The sequence below is a fragment of the Macaca thibetana genome, chromosome 15 (genome assembly GCF_024542745.1).
Source record: "Macaca thibetana thibetana isolate TM-01 chromosome 15, ASM2454274v1, whole genome shotgun sequence".
Lineage (NCBI taxonomy): Eukaryota > Metazoa > Chordata > Mammalia > Primates > Cercopithecidae > Macaca > Macaca thibetana.
Genome location: NC_065592.1, coordinates 41,738,225 through 41,760,141, shown reverse-complemented (window position 1 = coordinate 41,760,141; position 21,917 = coordinate 41,738,225). Strand labels below are relative to the sequence as shown.

The 21,917-nt window shown below is 50.6% G+C and overlaps 2 protein-coding genes across 2 annotated transcripts in view; both read right to left on the bottom strand.

The window, feature by feature from the left end:
* The window catches only part of CORO2A (coronin 2A), a 71,889-nt gene extending 53,033 nt beyond the window's left edge, over positions 1–18,856 (bottom strand). The window contains exon 1 of the mRNA XM_050762160.1: positions 18,757–18,856. The gene's annotated coding sequence lies outside the window, so the exon portion shown is untranslated. The remainder of the gene's footprint in view (positions 1–18,756) is intronic.
* TRIM14 (tripartite motif containing 14) overlaps positions 1–21,917 on the bottom strand; it is a 131,646-nt gene that overhangs the window by 86,114 nt on the left and 23,615 nt on the right. The gene's annotated exons all lie outside the window — the stretch shown is intronic.

Sequence of the window (21,917 nt, the reverse complement as noted above, 5' to 3'; positions counted from 1 at the left end):
TCAAGGAATTGTTCATTCATATAAAATGCCTCAGAGCAGTGCTTGACAAGGGCCCAGCCAGGTGTTAGTCTCCTACATGTATGTTCCTGTTTTGTCAAATATATTTCAGTCTGAACATAGGCTCTTCATTGACACATGTAAACAAAAACATTAAAGAATAGAGTAGGCTACTACTGTGAAGTCAAAATGTAAAAATCTTGGCAGTGATGGTGATATGGTTTGGCTCTGTGTCCCCACCCAAATCTCACCTCGAATTGTAATCCCCTCGTGTGGAGGGAGGGACCTGGTGAGAGGTGATTGAATCATGGGGGCGGTTTCCCCCAGCTCGTTCTCATGTTACTAAGGGAGTTCTCATGAGATCTGATGGTTGAAAAGCGGCAGTTTCCCCTGTGAGTTATCTCTCTCCTGCAGCCCTGTGAAGAAGGTGCCAGCTTCCCCTTCACCTTCCGTCATGATTGTAAGTTTCCTGAGGCTCCCCAGTCATGTGGAACTGTGAGTCAATTAAACCTCTTTCCTTTATAAATTACCCAGTCTCAGGTATGTATGTTGTTATAGCAGTGTGAGAGTGGACTAACATAGATGGCTGCACAATGGCCATGTACATCATGCCATGGAATTTTATACTTAAAAATGGTTAAAATGGTAAACTTTGGTATGTATATATCACCATCATTAAAAAAATAAAGAAAAGAGAAATAATAGCACCTAGGTATCAGCCCACAGCTTTCCTGAACTCCCTGGCAGCTACAGCTCTGCTTCCATGTTGACTTCCTCGGAGCTCCTACTTCTTTTAGCCCCTTCGACCCTTGACCTTAGAGTTGGTCCCTGATGTGACTTCAAAAGCAGGGGGCGGGGTGCGGGATGGCCCTCCCTGTCTGCTTCCCCTTTCACTCCTGGCTATTCAGGGCCATCTCTGCCAGGGGCCCAGCAGAGGGGCTTGGTAGGGTGAGGAGGCCTTGCTATTTCCCCAGACACCAGGAGCCTCCCTGCTTCAGGACATGCCTGGACGATATTTCCCCAGGCCCCTGGCAGAGTCGTGGCTCTTCCCACCAACCTCCCTCCTCCCGGTGAAGGAAGGGCCCCTTGAGGGACCAGGGCCCCCCTAATTAGCACCAACTCCCACTGGCCTTCAGCAGGGAGCCCTGCTCTGTGCAGGGAGGGCACATAGATATTCCAAGGTCAGTGACCTGGCTTCAGTAGGCTCTGCCCCCTTTTGCTGTGTGATGCTGTGAAAGCCTCTCTCTGGGCTCCAGTGTCTCAACCCATTAAATGGGCAGGAGCATCCCTGCCTGTCGCCCTCCGGAGGCTGTAGGGAGGCTCTGAGGGAGAATGGATGCAGAGGGGCTGGTTTATTTATTACACGACACAATCGCATCGAGAGGCAGCAGCACAGTGGCTACTGACATGGTTGGGAACCCGCCTGCCGGGCTCAGACATCAGCCGTACCACACACCAGCTGGGAGACATTGGGCCGGTTATCTACCTCTCTTGGACTTAGGTTTTCTCATCCATAAAATGGGGATGATAACAATAAATGAGTTAATATCTGTCAAGCACTTAGAACCCAGCCTGGCACATGGTAAACTCAAAGTAAGTATCTGTTAAATAACTAAACTCCAAACAAGTAAATAATGGTAACCTTTATTGAGTACTCACTGTGAGCCAGGCACTGTCCTAAGTTATTTACCTGCACTCATGGATTGAAATGAACATTTAATAAAAATGAATATGGGCTTTGAACAGGGCTTACAGATTAAACTATGAAGCACAAAGTGTTCATGGTCCTTTATTTTTCCTCAAAGCAGCAATATCTAAAGATCTACACATTCAGGGGAGGGATGAGGGGTGTCACCTGTGCTGGGAAGCACCAAAACCCTCTGAACCGAATGAAAGCAGAGAAAGCCTTGTGCCCTTATCAACCCATGAGTGCTGATTTAGAATCTAAAACTCGAATTCTTCAATTTTTAGCCAGACCCACTCTCTCCCAAATAATTTTATTACATCTAGGGGCAAGCACCAAATACAATACCCCAGAATTCTGCTCTTCTTTCTCCAGCACCCCACTTGAAGAGTCTGAGGGTTTTGGCTCGTACCAGTCTAGCGATGGGGAGCTCACCCCTGCTGGGGGAAGACATGCTCAACCGGTGGACTTCCTCGCGTCTGCTGAACAGAAATCTACCATTTTCCCCACTGCCCTATCTGTTCCTGAAGCCCCGCCAGCCACATCCATTGCTTCTGCCCCATGACAGCCTTCCAGAGATCGAAGACCTCTTGACTCAGGTCCCTGGGATGGCTCCACTCAGGGTTGGGGAGTTTCTTGTGTGACTTGGTTTCCCACGTCCTCCCCATTTTGGTTGCCCATATGCTCCAAGCTGTCCCTGTCTTCCGGGTCATACTCGGACTCTGCAGATGGGGGCTGAGAACTGCTCAGTAGAGCGGGTCCCCAAAAGGATTCCCGATGTCACATCTCAGAAAAACAGCACTAGCCAGACCCCAAGAGATCATGGGGTACAGAAAGAGGAAACGGAGTCAGCATGCCAAAGGCCACCCACACAGGGCAGAAGCAGGAACAAGATCCAGGTCTCCAGCCTCCCAGTCCAAAAGAGTGTGCTAAAACACAGAACAGAGTCCTGTCCTCCTATACCTGGATACAGTACCAAACATTTTTGTTCCTTATCTGTGTTGCTCTAAGTAATAGTGGAAACTCGTCTGTGGAGGGACAAATTCCAAAGATGGTTAGGAAAGAAAGGCCTTATACTTGTGAGCTCAGGGCTCAGTGGTCTTATCGAGGCTCTCCTGGACTCACAGCTTTGAAAGGTGAACTGTGTTTCTCCAGAGAGTGCTTTAGGCTGGGAATGATGGCAGACCTTAGGTCTTTTCTGCTAGAAAGGCCTGCAGAGCATCAGCAGCCCCCACGATGCGAGGGGAAAACTGGAGTGCATTCACTCCACCCACATTTTCCAAGTGCCCAGCTGGAGACAGCCCTCGTGCTGGGCTCTGTGGACAGAGGTATTCCCATGGGGTCTGGGAATGGGTAGAAAAATAGAGAAATCCTACTCTGCTGGAACAATGCTTGATCACAAACGTGGTGGCGTGTCAGAGGTGGCAGGAGCAAGGAAAAGACCAGGAGGTTAGAGCAAACCTTTTTTTTTTTTTTTTTGAGGTGGAGTCTGGCTCCATCACCCAGGCTGGAGTGCAGTGGCACAATCTTGGCTCACTATAACCTCTGCTTCCCAGGTTCAAGTGATTCTCCTGCTTCAGTCTCTTGGGAAACTGGGATTACAGGCATGTGCCACCACACCTGGCAAATTTTTTTTGTATTTTTAATAGTGATGGGGTTTCACCATGTTGGCCTGGCTGGTCTCAAATTCCTGACCTCAGGTGATCTCCAAACTTTTTTGATCATTCACTTCTTCTACAAGAAAAGAAACCAAAAAACAAAAAACAAAAAACAAAAAAACAAAAAAACTGAGCTCACACCCCATTATCTTATATTCTATACAAGTAACCATTATCAAACCTCGCAAGACAAAACGTACACTGAGTGAGATTCATCACTAACCAGAGTGACTGTAAATACGTATTTCAAAATGTCCCCTAACATAAACAAACAAACAAACTTGAGCTGACTTCTTGTCAGACTTACTAGCTTGTCACTGTTTTTGTCCTGGGTCTTGTGGCTGATGAAGTGACTGCACTGGAAACCCCAGTGTTAATTCTCTCACTTTTTTTCTCTTTCAAATTTGTTTTTATTAAAAAAAATTTTTTAGAGACAGAGTCTCGCTCTGTCACCTAGGCTGGAGTGCAGTGGTGCCATCATAGCTCGTTGTTGCCTACAACTCCCTTGAGGAGGACTCAAGCAATCCTCCTGCTTCAGCCTCCTGAGTAGCTGGGACGACAGGCATGTGCCACCATGCCCGGCTAATTTTTAAACTTTTTCTTGAGACAGGGGTTTGCTATGTAGCCCAGGCTTGTATCACATCCCTAGCCTCAAGCGATCCTCTTGCTTTGGCCTCCCAAAGTACCAGGATTACAGGCCGGCACTCAACCTCTTCCATTTCCTTGTCTTCATGTACTAGCATTATTAGCATAGTAAGTAAGCACTACTAACAAGTCACAATTTTTCAGTAGGAATCTTTAAAAACCACGTGTCCATTTTGTAAGGGCTAGTTAGCTTAAAGTGGTGAATATAATTTGTAAATCCAATCTGGATTAGTCTGGATTAACCTGGATTAATTAACCAGGTTAATTAATTGGGATAACTTCCAAAAACAGACCAAAGAGTAAGGTCATTACCCTTTCTCAGAGTGTTTCCCCTTCTCTCTGGAGAGTCCTGGACCACATGAGACACGAGGCTGCCTGACACCCCAGCTGGGGAGTGTGTCTCCACCTGGCAAATGTGAGTAAAGCTGATTTTTTTTGTTTTATTTGTTTAGATATTTTTTCCTGCACCCCAATGTGCATCTTGCATAGATCACTTTGGAGGCAATTGGGATAGAAGATGAAGAGAGTCAGAGATAATTTTTAAGCTCAAAGGATGGCAGAAATGATCTAGTCTACCCTTCACTTTGCCGGTGAGGAAACAAGAACCTGAGAAGGGATGTGACTTGTCCAAGGTCACCTGGCTGGTCAGTGGCAGATCCTGGCGAGAATGCACATCTCTAGGCTTTGATGCTACAAATGGCTGCTAAAAGTCTAGCTCTTTACTGGTCCTTTTACTTTACTGTGCCTCTCGGCTGGCTTCACTCTGAAGCCTCATTTTCCTCATCTGTAAAATGGAACGAATCAAACCAGCTCTTGGGCTGCCATTTGAGTGCCCGTAAAGTCTCGCTGACATCTGTGGGCTGGGAAGAAACCCTTCCCTAGGCTCTGGAAGGTCCTACGTGAGTGGCCGAGATCTGGGACTGCTAGAATATGAGGATTCTGCCTCTGCCTACCAGCCACAAGAGTGACTCTGCAGGACGCCGAGCCCCTGCTGCCCAGCATTGTGCTGGCCTGGGCCTGGCGTGTTGGTGGGCAGCTGTGGACATGGGTCCTGGGTTTCATGAAGCAATGACCTGCAATCCTGCTCCTATCTCTCATCCTCCCCATCTTCCAGGTCCTTCCTGCCTCCTCCAGGCTGTCCTCATCTCAGATCCCACCTCTCTAAAGCTGAGACCCCACTTGGGCTACTGGTAGGTGGCAGCATCCTCTATTCCAAAACCTTCAATAGCTTCTCAGCTGGGGATTCAAAGCCAAGGTGTGGCCCAGGAGTATATCAAGAAGGGATGTGAGGCAAGCGGGGAAGGGGAAGTGGCAGGGACAAGGGCAGGAGGGAGGTGAGCAGTCGGTCGGGCGCAGACACTCAGGAGGTGCATTTTCAACAGAGAACTTAAAAATAGGCCAGGCACGGTGGCACTTATCTGTAATCCCAGCACTTTGGGAGGTCGAGGCGAGTGGATCACAAGGTCAGGAGTTCGAGACCAGCCTGATCAACATGGTGAAACCCCGTCTCTACTAAACATACAAAAATTAGCCAGGTGTGGTGGTGGGCGCCCATAATCCCAGCTACTCAAGAGACTAAGGCAGGAGAATTGTTTGAACCCAGGAGGCAGAGGTTGCAGTGAGCTGAGATCACGCCACTGCACTCCAGCCTGGGTGACAGAGTGAGACTCCATCTCAAACAAAACAAAACAAAACAAACAAACAAAAAACTGCCTCAAAGTCTGACATTTTATGATCATAATGTGCCTGCAATTCTAAACAATGTTAGAGCCAAAACACTCCTCCCTGACAGGGCAGGCTGCACCTACCTCCCTGCCCTTGGCATCTGGCAAATACCTTACGCTTTGCCTCTTATACTGAGCCAAACCAAACCCTATGTTCATCGCATCCCACATAGGCCTAGTAAGTTTTCCCCTCTCCAGTTCTTGGGTTACATCGTTTCCTTTGCCAGTAACGCCCTATCCACCACTCTGTATGACCGGCTGCTACAAGGCTCAGCTTAGAGAAATGCTCCCTCTTCCAGGAAGTCTCCCTGCAAGCATTCCCATCCATCCCCTCGGAGGCCACGGCTCCCTCACATCATGTTTTCACCTCCAAAGGAAAACTCAAGAAAGGAACCCACAACACAGAAAACCATACAAGGAGAGTCACTTCTAAGCTGTGTGACCTCAGACAAGTCCCATGGCCTCTTGGAGCCTCAGTTTCACCTCCTTAAAAGAACCATCTCATCTCCAAATACTCTCCTTTCCTTGACCTGCACCATCCCTTCTTTTGACCACACAGTGAACTAACTCTGTTACTGGGTGAAAATGCTCCACCTGCTTCCAAAGTCACTAATTCAAGCACCCCTCCTGACCGCACCCTCCCCACCTCCAGCCTCCTGTCACCTGCCAGATGTGACCAGCCCTTTGCCAGTGTCCCCTCTGATGGATCCATAAACACAGGTTCAGGCCCGAGGAGAGGGCCCTGGAAGCCACAACCAGAGACCCCTCTCCAGGATGACACAATGCATCAAGCAATGCCCCGACTCCACCACCACGCTCAGCACCAGCTTTGCTGAACGGCCAGCTCCAGGGATGGTGTAGGGGCCATGTGATTCCCATGGGCATGCTGTGGAAGCCCATTTCTTGTCCCCAGTAACCTGGGACATCAGCTCACTCTTATCAACACCCTAAAATGCTTCACCCCACTGATTTTTTTCACATCATCTGGCAAACCCCAGCACTGGGTGAACCAGGATATCCAAGCTCAGCTGGGAGGAAAACAGTGGACAATAACCAGCCCTGGGCAGAAGGCCCCAGTGTGGTGAAGGCTGCTCCCATGTTGTTTGTGTCCCCCAGCACGACTCCCTCTGCAAGTCAGGCCATGAGAAGGGCACTGCCGGAAAAGCCAGAACCCACGGGCACCCATGTGGCCTCCCTTTTCTTGTATCCAATGCCAATCCATCACTAATCCCAGCCTCCTGTACCACCTTCAAATTATGTCTCTCTCTTGTTTTTTTTTTTTTTAGAGATGAGGTCTCACTATGTTGCCAGGCTGGTCTGGAACTCCTGGCTTCAAGAAATCCTCATGCCTCGGTCTCCCAAAGTGCTAGGATTATAGGTGTGAGCCACAGTGCCTGGCTCCAAACATCTGTTAAACTTGGTCATTTAGTCTCCGCCACCAACCATCTTGCCCTTGATCTTTTCGAAATACATAAATGTGAGCAGACCATTCGGCGGCCATTGTTCTACTTCCCCAGCCTCACCTTGCCCAGGGATCTGAGCTGCACATGGTGCTTTCAGTTCCTCAAAGGCCTGTTTCCTCCAGCCGGAGAGCTTTTGCAAGGCTGTTTCTCCTGTGCAGCATGCCTCCCTCCCCACCCTCACCTGGTCACCCCCTTCTCATCTTTCAGATCTCAGCTCAACGTCCTTTCCTTAGAACATCCCAACCATCCCCTCGCAGGCCACGGCTCCCCTCACATCATGTTTTCATCTCCAAAGGAAAACTCAAGAAAGGAACCCACAACACAGAAAACCATAAAGGAGAGTCACTTCTGAGCTGTGTGACCTCAGACAAGTCCTATGGCCTCTCTGAGCCTCGGTTTCACCTCCTTAAAAGAGCCATCTCATCTCCAAATACCCTCCTTTCCTTGACCTGCACCATCTGTGCCCTGGACTGCAGCCTTCTGCGGTGACCCTGGACTCAGCACATTCTCTACTCTGCACGCCCTTCACTCCTCTCTCCTCCTCCAGGTTCTGTGGGACTCTACGATGACTGTCCATCTCCCGTTTGGTCGGTGAGCCCTCAAAGATGGACCTATGTCTGTTTTGCTGTGCTTGGTATCTCTAATGCTTTACATACAGAGAGCAATCAATTGTGAACAAAGGTCCTAGCCAAAAAATTACATTGAAAGATAACTTTTGGCCGGGCGCGGTGGCTCAAGCCTGTAATCCCAGCACTTTGGGAGGCCGAGACGGGCGGATCACGAGGTCAGGAGATCGAGACCATCCTGGGTAACACAGTGAAACCCCGTCTCTACTAAAAATACAAAAACTTAGCCGGGCGAAGTGGCAGGCGCCTGTAGTCCCAGCTACTCGGGAGGCTGAGGCAGGAGAATGGCGTGAACCCGGGAGGCGGAGCTTGCAGTGAGCTGAGATCCGGCCACTGCACTCCAGCCTGGGTGACAGAGCGAGACTCCGTCTCAAAAAAAAAAAAAAAAAAAAGAAAAAAAAAAAAAAAAGAAAGATAACTTTTTAGGGAACGAATGAATGGGTCAGTCTGGGCGAGGCTCCAGGATGATCTGTGTGGGGCAGATATCTCGACAGCCTTTCTCCAGGGCAGGCCACACAGGCCGAGCCACTCCTGGAATGGTTTCAACAAGGATGAGGCTAGTGACCCTGCCAGCAAGCTCTCAAAGCTCCTTCCTGTTCATTATCTCCCCAGCCCTCCTCCACACTCCCCACCCCCATTACTCAGAGTACCAGGTTTTTAATGACCAGGCCACTGGAACATTTCTGAGCTGGCAGTGTGGAGATTCTGTTCTTCCCAAGGGCCAGGACCCAGGAACCTTTTCTTTGTGGGGTTGGATGAGGAAAAATAAGTGGAATCTAATTAGACCAGGTTCAAAGCCCAGCTTTGCCTCTTGCTGGCTCTGTGACCGCGCAAATTTACTCAACCTCTCTGGGCTCCTGCCTCCTTATTTGTAAAAAGAGGACAAGACTATCTAGCTACAATGCGATGGTGAAGATGCAATGAGTGAATACACACTAAGAGTCTCACTGGGGGCCTGCCACGTGTTACATGATTCCAAGACAGTTTTTTACATTTTAACATCTCTGAAACTGGGATGCAACTTACAATAATAGTTTTTGTTGCTTTTTCTTTCTTAATGGATTATAAAATAAGGGTACATCTCACAACAGATAAGCCCTGCTTTGAATGAAATACCACAGTAGCTTAGATTCTTTACTTCCCTTGCAAAGAGGCTGGAACGCCTGTGAGTTCCAGCCAGAACACAAATCGTTAAGGGACAAGGGTCTGTTGAGGCCTAGCATTCACCCTGGATCTCCAAAGCTTCATGGAATTTGAAGGCTCAGGCCCTTCCCTGGCCTGGCGCCCCTGTGGATCTGTCTCAGCTGTCCTAGTCTTGCTCAGAAAGTGGCCCAAACTTCAGCAGGACCCTCACCTCTGCCTCTGACCCTCTGTTGCTACTGATGTGGTAGGTTCCACAGTGTGCTTGCAGCCACCCAAAACCCCAAGTCTTTGTCCCAAGAAAAGAGTCCTAGCTCCCACCTTCAGAAACCCCCACAGACGTCTCCTCCAGTGTGACTCCATCAAGCCATCCCTGGACTCTGCTCCCAACTGTTCCAAAGGCCAGCACTGGGGATGTCATCCAGGCCTCACCAAAGTCCTTATGCTGTGAGTGCTGCCTTCATCCCTGCAGCCTGGTGATGTCAGACCGGCCTGATCATTTTATTATCTAAATATCATTATAACTTATATTGCACACATAGTTGGCCCTCTGTATCTGTGGGTCCTGCATCTGTAGATTCAACCAACCTCAGATGGAAAATACGCGAAAAAATAAAAAATACCAATACAACAATTAAAAAATGCAAATTTAAAAATACAGTATAACGGGCCAGACATGGTGGCTTACACCTGTTATCCCAGTATTTTGGGAGGCCGAAGCAGGCAGATTACTTGAGATCAAGAGTTCGAGACCAGCCTGGCCAACATAGCGAAACCCCATCTCTACTAAAAATGCAAAAAATTAGCTGGGCATGGTGGTACATGCCTGTGATTCCAGCTACTTAGGAGACTGAGGCACAAGAATCGCTTGAACCCGGGAGGCAGAGTTTGCAGTGAGCCGAGATTGCGCCACTACATTTCAGTCGGGGTGACAGAGCAAGACTCTGTCTTAAAAATATGTATATACGGCCGGGCGCCGGTGGCTCACGACTGTAATCCCAGCACTTGGGAGGCCGAGACGGGTGGATCACGAGGTCAGGAGATCGAGACCATCCTGGCTAACACGGTGAAACCCCATCTCTACTAAAAATACAAAAAATTAGCCGGGCGCGGTGGCGGGCGCCTGTAGTCCCAGCTACTCGGGAGGCTGAGGCAGGAGAATGGTGTGAACCCAGGAGGCAGAGCTTGCAGTGAGCCAAGATAGTGCCACTGCACTCCAGCCTGGGTGACAGAGCGAGATTCCATCTCAAAAAAAAAAAAAAAATGTATATACAGTATAACAACTAGTTACATAGCATTTACATTGTGTTAGGCATTGTAAGTGATCTATAGATGACTTAAAGTATACAGGAGGGTGTGTGTGTAGGTTACATGCAAATGCTACATCATTTTATATCAGGGATTTTAATATCCACAGATTTTGATATCCTTGGGTGTCCTGGAAGCTGAATATCTAGGAATAACTGTACACATATCACCAAAATCTTTAAAGAAATAAATTTATCTATCATGTATAACATTATTTTATTTTATTTTAATAGAGGCAATGTCTTACTTTGTTGCCCAGGCTGGTCTCAAACTCCTGGCTTCCCAAAGTGCTGGGATTACCGGGAGGAGCCACCATGCCCAGCCAAAACATTTTAAATGTAGAAAAGACTAAAGAAAACAAAATTCTACCACCTAGTGATAATTAGCTTGATGTCTCTCTGTCTGAATATTTTGCTATGTCTGCATGCTGGGGAAAGATTCTTTTCTCATATTCAAACCCAAACAGGCTCATTCCACACGTACTACTCTTTCTCTTACCATGACATGGTGGCCCTCTCTCTAAACAGACTGGTTCCTTCATGGTGGCCCCACGGTGCTCCAGTCCTCTATCCCTACCCCTGGCAGGTCCCAGGCCTCTACAGGGATGTAGTGCTTTGGGTCTGACGTTGTTCCTCCTCATCCTCAGAATGGGGCTGTGATCTGCGATGCGGTCATGGCTGCCTTCAGGGACCCCACCAAACAAAGCCTCACCCAGGCACAGAAATACTCCAGAACTCTTAAATCAAGGGATGTATGTTTAATGGCGGTTGCCTGTCTCTGTCCGATTTGATTGTAGCCCTTTCAAAACCAACCAGAAGTTCTCCCAGCCCCACATGCTGGCCTGGTATTTTCCTAACCCCTAGGGGCCCCAGAAATCACAATAAATAATGAATAGGTAGGTGCCTGGCATTTTGTAGTTCCTAAAGTGCCTCCTTACTTTTGTCCAATTTATAGCCTTACAACAAGCCTATAAATTAGGCAGAGCAGGTATTTACTATCCCCATTTTATAAATGAAGAAACTGACACTTGAAGAAGTGAAGTGACTGACCCAGTATCTTCCCTTATTTTTCTACCCTTCATAGTCTGGCCATCTCCAAATCCCACTAACAACCCAGCTCAGGCATCAGCTCCTCTAGGGAGGCTTCCCCGACCCCCCACTTCCACCCTAGGCTGGGTTAGGTGCCCCTCCTGGAGGCCCCACAGCTCCTGGGCTTCCCTATGATAACCGTAGCGCTCCTGCCAGGCTATGGGCCCTCGCAGCTGTGATGGGTCTAGCTCGTCTACACTCACACTCCCCAAGCATTAGAAAAACATCAATAGATGGTTGCTGGGGTGAAGATCATTTCAATGACTAAGGCAGGAATTATTCTCCCCCTTTCACAGATGAGGACACTGAGTCATAAAGAAGGGTGAAGACTTGCCTAAGGAGCATGTCAGTAGCGGGGTCACCTCTCCTTCCTTAGAGGCCTGGGTTCTTTTGCTGCACTGTATCCCTTGTTGTCTGCGATCTTAGACTCCAAACCATTGCTGGAGGCTAGTTTCTGATGTCTCGGGCAGGTCTACCTGGTCAGCCAGGTGTGAAAGGGAGGTTGGCAGGAGGGAGGCTCTGTCTGCAGTGGGCTCAATTCTCCAGCCTGGGCCAACACCCTGGTGCAGCCTTAGGAACAGCCACAGGAGTTGCCCAGTTATTGAGCACGCCATGGACCACACCCTGTGCAAGAACTTCCCTTGCACTTCTTACTTCATCCTGTGGCTGGGGCCATTATGATGCCATTCTGCAGGTGAGCCAGGAAAGACCCTGGCCTAAGGCCACTCAGTGTCTGAGATGGGGCTAGAAGCCAGGGCTGCATCACTGGCAGCAGGCAGCCCCAGGAGTTTGCTGGCACCAGAGCCAGAAATAAATGCACAGTCAGAGTACAGGAGACAACTCTCAGGGGGCCTGCAATGTGGGCAAAGCCCCAAACTCACCTCCCACCCAGGGCTGGCTGGAGGGACAAGACTTTTGGGCCCAGAGAACACATGCTTGCCCTGGTAGTCCCCTGCACTGCCTGTGGGCAGGGACATGCCATTTGTCAGACCCCTGCAAACTCCAGGCTCAAAGCCAGGCTAGAAGCAGCTGTCATATCAACCCTGCACAAATGCTCAGCTCCCAATTTCTTATTTGAATGAGACTTCACATATCTGCTCCTGACTGGCTGACAGATGCTGAGCAAGGCCCCATCTCTCATTGGGCCTCACTTTACCTATCTGTGAAATGATGCCATGAGTGGGGTGGCTGGGTGGGGAGGGGCTAGGTTTGGGGGATGGTATCTTAATGGAACCCACCAACTCTGACATTCCCAGGATTGACTACAGGCAGCAGGGGATGGTGATTAAGACCCTGGATGCTGGAGGCAGATGACATGGATTGAATGTATGATCCTGGGCTAGCTACCCAACTTCCCTGGGCCTCAGTGTTCTCATCTATAAAATGGGAATGATAGTAGAAAAAAGACAGAAAGTAAATGTTTATATTGATTATGTGGGATGAGAAGAGGAGAAGATATGGTAATTTATTTTGTCTGTTTTCCTGCCTTTTTCTAAAAGTCTCCATTATCAAGTGTTTATACTTTTAAAAATGTATTTTCTTTGTAAATTAACTTTATGAGATATCATTTACATACAATATATCCATTTTAAAATGGGAGAAATAATAAGTAACAGTATCTACTGTATAGGTTGTTATGGGGATTGGGTTAATGTACATAAAATATCAGATGGTGGTAAGAAGAGCTAATAAGTGTTTGTTAAATAAATAAGCCCAGGGCCAGCCTGGCTTCCTCCTCATCCTCCTCCTGCTCACCTGGCCTGGACCCCAACCTCTCTTCTAGCACTGAGTTCACTGCCCAGGTCCCACCGCAGCACTCCAGACCTGGACTATTTCTACAGCCGTCTCTCTGCACCTGTCTTCGTCCATTGCTGCTGCTACAACAAAATACCATAAATTGGGTGCTTTGGCCAGGCGTGGTGGCTCATGTCTGTAATCCCAGCACTTTGGGGGGGTGGGGAGGCCGAGTAGGGCGGATCACGAGGTCAGGAGATTGAGACCATCCTGGCTAACACAGTGAAACCCCGTCTCTACTAAAAATACAAAAACAAAATTAGCCGGGTGTGGTGGTGAGCGCCTGTATCCCAGCTACTGGGGAGGCTGAGGCGGGAGAATGGCACGAACCTGGGAGGTAGAGCTTGTGGTGAGCCGAGATCCTGCCACTGCACTCCACTCGCACTCCAGCCAGGGTGACAGAGCGAGACTCTATCTCAAAAAAAAAAAAAAAAAAAAAAGAGCCAGTCATGATGGCGGATGCCTGTAATCCCAGCTACTCAGGAGGGTGAGACAGGAGAATCGCTTGAACCTGGGAGACGGTGGTTGCAGTGAGCAGAGATCGCACCACTGCACTCCAGCCTGGGCAGCTGGGCGAGACTCCATCTCAAAAAAAAAAAAAAAAAAAAAAAAAAAAATTTGGGTGCTTTATTAACAACAGAAATGTATTTGTCACAGTTCTGGAGGATGGAAGTCCAAGACTAAGGCAGCAGATTTGGAGTCTGGTGAGGACCCACCTCCTGGGTCATAGAACGCCGCCTTCTTATTGTGTCTTCATGTGGTGGAGCGGGTGAGGGTCTCTCTGGGGCCTCTTTCATAACAACACCAATCCCATTATGAGGGCTCTGCCTTCCTAACCTGATTCCCTCCCAAAAGCCCCACCTCCTAATACCGTCACCTTATGGGGTAAGATTTCAACATATGAGCTTTGGAGGAACATAAATATTCAGACCATGGCAATCTCACAGGAATCACACCAATATTCAAATCTGGCCATGTTCCTACCCAATTCAAAAGCCTTCCATGGCTCCCCGCTGACCCTGGCTGAAAGTCCTAGATTCTCCATGAGACACAGTTTCAATAAGCCACGTAACTTTTCTGTATCTTTGTTTTCTTAACTGGAAAAGAGGAATAAAAAGAGTAGCTCCCTCAGACACTTGCAGGATTCCATCGTGAGCATGGTGGGGTACACAGTCTAGCCCAGAGCCTGCCTGTTCCTCTCTTCCTCTTCTCTTACCATCAGTCTGTTCCAGCTCGCGCTTTTCTGAACACGCCAGGCATGGTCCTGCCTCAGGGCTTTTTCCCCAGCTGTTTCCTGCACCTGAATGGCTGTTTCCCCAGAAATGAGCCTGACTCACCGCTCTCTTCCTTTAAGCCTTTGCCTAAAAATCACCTTCTCAATGAGGCCCCCAGCCCACCCTCATTAAAACTGCACCCCTCTTCCCATCACCCTCGCATACCCTAACCCCTCCTATATTTGCTCCATCTCATTTATCACCTATTTTATTTATCACCTATTCATCTATTTTACTTACTGTTTTTCATCTGCCTTTCCCCACATCTGATTGTAAGTTCTTTGGGGGAAGATCTTTCTGGTCTATTTTGTTTAATGTTAGCACCTTCCCCCTTTCCCCAGCACTTAGAAAATACCTAGTACAGGTTGGATGTGGTGGCTTACGCCTGTTATACCAACACTTTGGGAGGCCAGGATGGTCGGATCACTTGAGGTCAGGAGTTCGAGTCCAGCCTGGCCAACATGGCAAAGCACCGTCTCTACTGAAAATACAAAAATTAGCTGGCATGGTGGCACGCACCTGTAATCCCAGCTACTCAGGAGGCTGAGGCATGAGAATCACTTGAACCCAGGAGGCAGAGGCAGAGATTGCCGTGAGCTGAGATCATGCCACTGCACTTCAGCCTGGGCAACAAAGCGAGACTCTGTCTCAAAAAAAAAAAAACAACAACAACAAAAAACCTAGTACAATGTAGGTGTTTAATAAATACTAGCTGAATGACCAAACAAACGAATGAACATAAACACTTAGGACAAAATTAGGCTGGTGGTAAATACTCAACGAATGTTAGCTATTATTATTACTATTAGTGATTCTTCAAAGTGAGGCTCTCATGTCCCTCCTCCTTGACTTCTCCAAGCTCATAATCACACCTTCCTTGTCCTCACCACACCCTGCCAATCTCTCAATTATAGTAAGGAGCACACTACTCTTTAAATACCTGTATATCTTTTTCTATTTAGGCTGAACCAAATGAAATTGCCATTTCTTGTAAGTCAAAACAAGTCACATACTGGCCATTTCATGTGGTTTAACCTAGTAAGTTTCCCATAGCAGCCTGCAGACCCCCAGGAGGCACAGTTTGCCCACAGAAGCAAAGTCACCTACTCCTGCCCCTTCAGACCAGGTGTGATTGCAAAGCACGTCCAATCTGTTCTGAAGGAGGCAAGGCACGGATTATAGACTTACAATACAAGAAGATTCTGCTCAATTATTTTCTGGACCTCCTGAGATTTAACAGAGAAGATAAAAACACACCAACTTCTAAAACAATCCAGCTTCTGGTCATTTTGAAATAGCAGAGATTTAAGGCTGAAACCCCTCGGTGGGGAGCTAGCTGCCTGCCTCTAAGGAGATTCAATTAACGAATCTCCTTCCAATCTCGGCTTGGCTACTGAGATTTGAGTCTACCCTCATTTCACAGATGGGGAAAGTGAGGTCCAGAGAGGGGAACGGATTGGCCCAAGGTAGGGCAGAGGAACACTTCATCCTGGAATCTATGTCTGCTGACTTTAGTCTCATGGTCTTTCTTCTGGATTAAACTGTTTCTATGCTGGCCAGACTCTGGTACTGTAAGCTTCAGTGCCACTATTTTTTTAAGTTGTATTTGTCAAATGAAATGTTTATTAAGCCTCAGATAAAACACTGAACACTTCTTCACTAGACGGTAACTTCTTTCTTTATTTTTTTGAGATGTTGTTTCGCTCTGTCGCCCAGGCTGGAGTGCAGTGGTGCAATCACGGTTCACTGCAACCTCTGCCTCCCGGGTTCAAGTGATTCTCCTGCCTCAGCCTCCCGAGTAGCTGGGATTACAGGCATGTGCCACCATACCTGGCTAATTTTTACATTTTCAGTAGAGACAGGGTTTCATCATGTTGCCCAGGGTGGTCTCGAACTCCTGACCTCAGGTGATCCGCCCACCTTGGCCTCCTAAACTGCTGGGATTACAGGTGTGAGCCACTGCGCCCAGGCCAGAAGACAACTTCTTACAAATAACAGCACTACATATGTCTCTCTCTATAGTTACTTCCTTAGGATAAAGCCCTCAAAGTAGCTGGCTAAAGGCAAAGGGCAAGTAGGGTCATTTTCATGACAACAGGCTACCAGATTGCTCTGCAAAATTAAATGCCACAGGCGAATCCCTACAGCCTTGCCAGCGCAGAGTTTCATCCTTTTATTTTTATTTTTCCTAATTTTACAGGAATAAATACAGCCTCCTTTCATTTATTAAATGTTATGTGTTTTCTGGGGGAAAAAAAGGCACTCCAATCTTGGAATCAGGATCCCTGGGCTCGGTTACTGGTTTGCTGTGTGACCTTTGCCCAGTCACATCCCCTCTGGGGACAGGGGATGCCTATCTGTAAAATGAGGGGGTTGAATGAGATGATGTCTTAAGGCTCCTTTCAGCTTAGACATTCCATAATTCCATGGTGCACTTAAAAACTATTAGCAATTAAAGTCATAGCATGACTTTTTAATAACCCGAATCTGCCATGCTCCTAAATCAGGCCAAAAAGGCTTGAACTAGGCAAGCAGGAAAACAGGGCCCAGATTATACATGTGTCGAGATGACAGGAGACCCAGGTAGCACTTAAGCCTGTGCGTCGGAGCTGGGCTCATGGGCCAGCACGTATACTTTGCCTGCTTTTACGAGGGGATAATAACACTCATTTGTGGTTCCGCTCCCAGTCCTGTGCAGCTGCACCATGGCCGCAGGGCAAGGTCATAGGCACTACTTCAGCCCTAGAATTCCACAGACTTTCAGTCCGAGGTAACTCACCCCAGGTTCTGCTTGCATACCTGTGATGACAAAGAGCTCACGACCTGTCCAGGGGCCTCCTGCCCTCTTTTGGCTGTAAGAAAGTCCCTGGGTGCGGGGCAGGTCATGAAGGGGACAAGAAAGTCCAGAAGGCTGAGAAGTGATTCTTAGACACCGCTCCCTCAAACAGGGCAGGCATCAGGCAGGTGGAGAGGAGGCCACATGGGGCAGGAAAGGCCTGCAGAGGGGCTCCGGCTCTCCTCACTCCAGACCTCTCAGAAGGTCCCCAGGAGGGGCAGGAAGCTCGAGAGACATATTCCAGTTCTGAGGCACATTCCAGTTTTGAGGCACAGGTGGGTTCTGAACAACCCCCGGGAAAGCGGAGGTCCCACAGTCTGCTCTGGGGCAGACACCTCAGCTCCCTCTTCTTGCCTTGGCTCCCTGGGCTTTGATGGGAGAAACTGCTGGGGCTGGAGGTGAGCATACTTAAGGGACCTGATCACTGCTCCAGGGTGAGGGAGGAAGGGTCAGAGGTTGTTTGTGTGTTCAGAGCAGGACCAGCAGGAGAGGCAGTGACTGGGTAGCAGATTCCAGCCTGGTTTACAACTAATGAGATCCCCATCACAAGGAGTGTGCAAGGGGGCAGCAAGACCTTCCAGAGGGGGTCTTACAGAGGGGCTGGGCCAGATGCCATAGGTCTTCTTTACCTAGGGAGCCTGGACCACAGTCTCTCAGACCTGTGCTCTGTCCCATCCCTTAATGCCACGCAGACACAGCCCCTTGGCATTGTTACCCCTCTGAGGTCCAGGCGTGGCCGCCAGTCAACCCTTGTCACACCAGCTAGTGTGTGTCACACCTTATCACACACTAGCTCTGGGACACAGAGCTAGGCACCAGCACCTGGCCCGGGTGGGGAAGGGGAAGGAGCTGTCCTGTACCACTCTGTAAATCGAGGTGCCTACGTGGGGCTGGTCCAGGCAGTCGTGCCGCCAGGAGTCCAGCCACCTCCAACCTAGGGCTCCTCCAGCCCCAGACGAGTAAACCCTCTTGGTGGGCCGGCTGATGCCCCACCTGCACGCCCAGGCCGGCTTGGCGGGGACCCGGGGATGCCCCCCACCCCACCGTTTCCTGTACCAGGAAGCTGAGGCCCAGTAGGTAACGCAGCCAAGAGGGGGAGGGTCCCGACAAGAGTCCCATGGAGCACCCGGGCCACAGCAGGGGCCTGTAGGGACCGGCTGGCCGCGCCCAGAGTGCGCTTCCCTCACCGCGGGCTGGAGGGGTGGGAGGTGCAGACAGTACTCATGCGGGCAGCGAGCCGTCGGGAGCCCGGACCTCGGGGCGGCCCCTCCCAACAACCCCGAGAGAAGGGGGCCACCAATGAGCCCGCTATCCTGACGGGGAAACTGAGGCCTGAAGAGGAGCAGTGCTTTGTGCAAGGTCACGCAAAGGGGCTGAAAGCCAGGTCCCCCGCGCGCCGAGCCCCGCATCCCTCCCTCTCCGAGAGCTGAAGCCGCGGGGGGCTCAGTGCGCACGTCCCGCCCGACGTCCCCATCGCGCAGACCGGGAAGGCACGGCCGGCGGCGCGGGGCCGCCCTACCTTGATGACGGCCGCGCAGGTGGTGGTGGCGGTGGCGGCGGCGGCGTCCAGCTCCGGCTCCGCGCTCCTCGCCGCCCGCCGACTCCCGGCGCCCAGAGCCGCCGCCGCCTCCCTCTGCAGCCCGGCGGGCGGGGCTGGAAGGCGGGGCGGGGGCCCGGCCAAAGGTCCGCCCTCTCGCCCGCCCCGCGGGTCCGCCCTGGCCACCCTTTTCCGCCCCCACGACCCCAACCGCGCTCCTGGCTTCCCGGGGCGGGTCTCGGGGCGCGCACACGTGCTGGGAGCAGGCGCGCACACGTCGCAGTGATTGGGGCGGGTTGCTGGCCACCAGGCGGAGGCTGGGGACAAGCAGAGCCGCCGGCCCCACGTCCCGCCGTGCCCTCTCTGCGTGGTGTGGGATGAGGAACCTGACCTCCGGGAGCCTCAGTTTCCCCCGTGGTGAAATGGAGACAATAACCGCGTCGGCCTCTTAAGGCTGTTTGAGCCCTGGATGTGACAATCCCGGACAGGTACAGTGCGCGCGCAGAGCCCGACCGGGGAAGCGCTCCTTTCCCCGAGCAGTTACAGCTGTTACCGAGGCTTCCCAGTCCGCAGGGAGGAGAGGAGCCGGGAGCGCCGCTGGGAACAGAGGAGGACGCCCTTCCTTCTCTCGGGACCAGCGGGGGCGCTGCTGCCCAGCCTCGCCGGCTGGGGAGCCCTGAGGACACTAGACAATGGGGAGGCCCTACCTTTGGGTACCACCCCTACCGAACACTACTGAGCCACGCACTGCTCTAAGCGCCTTCTGTGCATTACCTCCATTCACTGTCACACAGGCCTATGAGGTTGATAACATTACTCACCTATTTAACACAAAAGAAAGCTGCGGCACACAGAGGTTAAGTACCTAGGTTAAGATCACAAGGCTAGTCATGCGACCCCAGGCAGTATGGCTCCCAGGGCTGCTAAGCTCACAGCCACTCTACCACACCACGTCTCCGAAGAGCTCTTGGTTTTGTTCAGTAAAGACCGTTATCTTGAGGGCCTTGAACTGCTCCGTGGCACATAGTAGGCACTCAATATATAGCTGTGGAGTGGATGACAGAGTACACTATTACTACTTTACATATCTGTATCATTTCTTCTAAGCCTAGCAACCCCTTTATTTAGCCACTATTATTACCTCCATTTTACAGATAAGAAATTGAGGCTTGGAGTGGCAAGGTACTTGGGGAGCTCTTGATTCTCTCCTTAGAATGTGACTCAGCTTTCATAGTCCACTGCACCACTCCCCTGCCCAGAGATGGACGGGCTCCCTGCCTACCACCTAAAGCCCAGTGTGCAGTATGGTCCTGAAAACCCTCAGCCTACAGCTCTGATTCAGGCCTTCTGGAGTCGGACTGCCCAGCAGGCAGGCTGAACGCATGCTTCTGGTGTTAGCATGCAAGAGTTGGGTATCTAAACTTTCAAAGAAGCATATGGATGGCTGGGCGCGGTGGCTCATGCCTGTAATCCTAGCATTTTGGGAGGCCAAGGCAGGTGGACTGCTTGAGATCAGGAGTTCAAGACCAGCCTGGCCACCATGGTGAAAACCTATCTCTAGTAAAAATACAAAAATCAGCCGGGTGTGGTGGCATGTGCCTGTATTTCCAGCTACTCGGGAGGCTGAGGCAGGAGAATAACTTGAACCTAGGAGGTGGAGGTTGCAGTGAGCCGAGATTCAGGATTGCACACATGGGGAACCTGACACCACAGTGGTCATGACCTACCCAGGATCCCCTAGCTAGAAAACCACATAGCACGTCTGGTTCCAAAGTTGGGCCCATCTGCTAGCACCTTCTATTAGGCCTTAGTGTGGATTGGGATGGGCCAGGAAACCTCCCTCTTCCTCCTTCCCAGTGCACCCACATGGCTGGCTTTTTTTTTTTTGGAGACGGAGTCTCACTCTGTTGCCCACCCTGGAGAGCAGTGGCGTGATCTCGGCTCACTGCAAGCTCCGCCTCCTGGATTCACACCATTCTCCTGCCTCAGACTCCTGAGTAGCTGGGACTACAGGCGCCCGCCACCACGCCCGGCTAATTTTTTGTATTTTTAGTAGAGATGGGGTTTCACCGTGTTAGCCAGGATGGTCTCGATCTCCTGACCTCGTGATCTGCCTGCCTCAGCTTCCCAAAGTGCTGGGATTACAGGCGTGAGCCACCGAGCCCAATGGCCGGCTTTGTTAATCTTCCATGTGTAGGTAAACATCTTGTGTAGGACCAGAACATATGTGTGTGGGGTGGGGGTGGGGGACAAGTTCTCCATCTATATGCCCCACGTGGAACTTTCTGTACGATATGGACCCATGTCCATGAGGGAGGGGGTTGAGAAAGAATGAGGAGACAGTGCCTGGGGGCTGGCGCTCTGTGTTTGGAGGATAGCAGCCTTGAACATGGGCAATCTCTGGAAGTGAGTACCTCTTCTGTTGGGGAATGTTGGGAGGGGGGCCTTCCACCTCCTTTGACCCAGTCCCTTTATTCTTAGGGATGTTGCCCCAGGGAGGTTCCCTGGGTTACTCCCTTTTCCTCTCCTATAGAGCAGGTTGGCCCACAGCTTGCTGGGGGCCTAAGGCCTGGGGAAGGCATGCTTTGAGCTTGAGGTCCTGTCCTCTAGGGTGGGAAGGTGGGGCTGAGAGGGATCGGATCCTGCAGCCCTGGAAGGCAGCAGCCCCGGGGGAAGGGGACGACAGCTGTGGTGCGGGCCAGGAACCTGACACCAGGAGTGGGCCCCAAACACCCTCCAGAAAGAGCAGGGAAGGGCGGGCAGGTGCCCCAGGGGCAGTAGCAGCAGGCACAGATGCTCTGGGGTGGGCCCACTGGTCCCTGCTCAGCCTCCCTGCCATGTGGATATCACGCTTCCCTTGTTGTCTCTGATGAAGGGGAGAAATAGTGCTACAATCCCAGCTTGAGGCAACCATGAGGAAATTCTTCCTCTAATTTTCTTTGGCCTAGGACTATCTACTGAGGGTATACCCAGGAGGCCACAGGCCAGGCATGCCCCTTCCCTGGGTTCTTGGGGAAGGTGTTCTAGGTTCCAGAGGTGGGGTAAACCAGGGGGAGTCCTCCCTGGCTTTGCAGTAAGGGCTCTAGGCTGGAGCACGGCTCCACCGGTGGCTGTGTGACTTTGGATACATTAGCTAATGTCCC